Genomic DNA, 1,274 nt, shown 5'->3' with positions numbered 1-1,274 from the left:
AAAGAGTGCAGTGGGGAGCAACAAAAATGATTAAAGCCCTAAGAAACATAACTTATGAGGACACCCCTTGGACTTACTAGAAACAATGACCACAAGCTGACTGAAAGCAGATTTAGATTAGACATTAGGAAGAACTTATTTGTAAAGGGTTACCAGAATCTGGAAAGGGCTTCCAAGGGAGGTGGTGCTCTCCCCTACCTTGGAGGTCTTTAAGAGGAGACTGGACAAGTATCTGGCTAGGGTCACCTGACCCCAGAGCTCTTTCCTGACCAGGGCAGGGGGTCAGACTCGATAATCTACTAAAGTCCCTTCCAACCCTAAACATCTATGAATTCTATGAAATACTGAAAGAACTAAGGTTATTTAGTCTGGAGAAGAGAAGACTAGGAGGGATTTGATAATAGTCTTCAGATACCTGAAGAATGATTATAAAGAGGATAGAAATAGCCTTTTCTTTCTGGCTGTAGGTGACAGGACTAGGAGCAATGGCCTCAAATTGCAGCAGAGGAAATTTAGGTTGGAGATTAGAAAGAACTTTTTGTCTATGAGGGTGGTCAAGCATTTGAACAGGCTACCTAGAGAAGCTATGGAATCTCCATCCCTTGAAATTTTCAAAAGCAAGTTGGACAGACTCTTGGTTGAATTGGTTTAATCAGGGATGCTCCTACTTTTAGCAGGGAGCTGGACTAGGTGACCTCATACGATACCTTCCAGCCCTACTTTCCTATGAACCTAAGGTGGCACCAACATTGAGGAGGACCAGTTAATGATTCTACCAGTTTTCACTCAAACATCCTACCATCGTTGTATGCATCTGTCTGGCCATCTTTTAACCCAACCACCTTGCTATCATCCCTCCAGATCAGTATACCATTGTCCCACCTGGCCATCCTATTTTCATCTGTCCTGATTGACTTAGCCTCATTCTCTCAATATCCAGAGCCCAGCTGATCAGAGGAAATGCTTGCAAGTCTAGACACTGAACCCACTAAGGAGTAGCAGGGCATCCACACTTCTGGCAGCATCTCTAACCTTGTCCCTTCCTCACAATAGTTAGGGGCACCCCAAGTCTGCTTTATGCAAGGTCTGGGGCATGGTTGGACCCACAAGTATCCAGTAGCAGCTCTATTATGTCTGGTAGAGAAAAGCCTTGGAAAGAGGGGGGACATATACTAGCCCCCAAGGAAGGTGAGGATAGTTATGCCTTGGGAGCATCCTGGGACATTTGACTGGTGCTGCCATCTCATTAGGACTGTGGAGTGCTAGCAGACCAT

This window comes from Alligator sinensis, unplaced genomic scaffold, assembly GCF_000455745.1.
Source record: "Alligator sinensis unplaced genomic scaffold, ASM45574v1 scaffold1177_1, whole genome shotgun sequence".
NCBI lineage: Eukaryota > Metazoa > Chordata > Crocodylia > Alligatoridae > Alligator > Alligator sinensis.
This window is presented reverse-complemented; position numbering follows the sequence as displayed.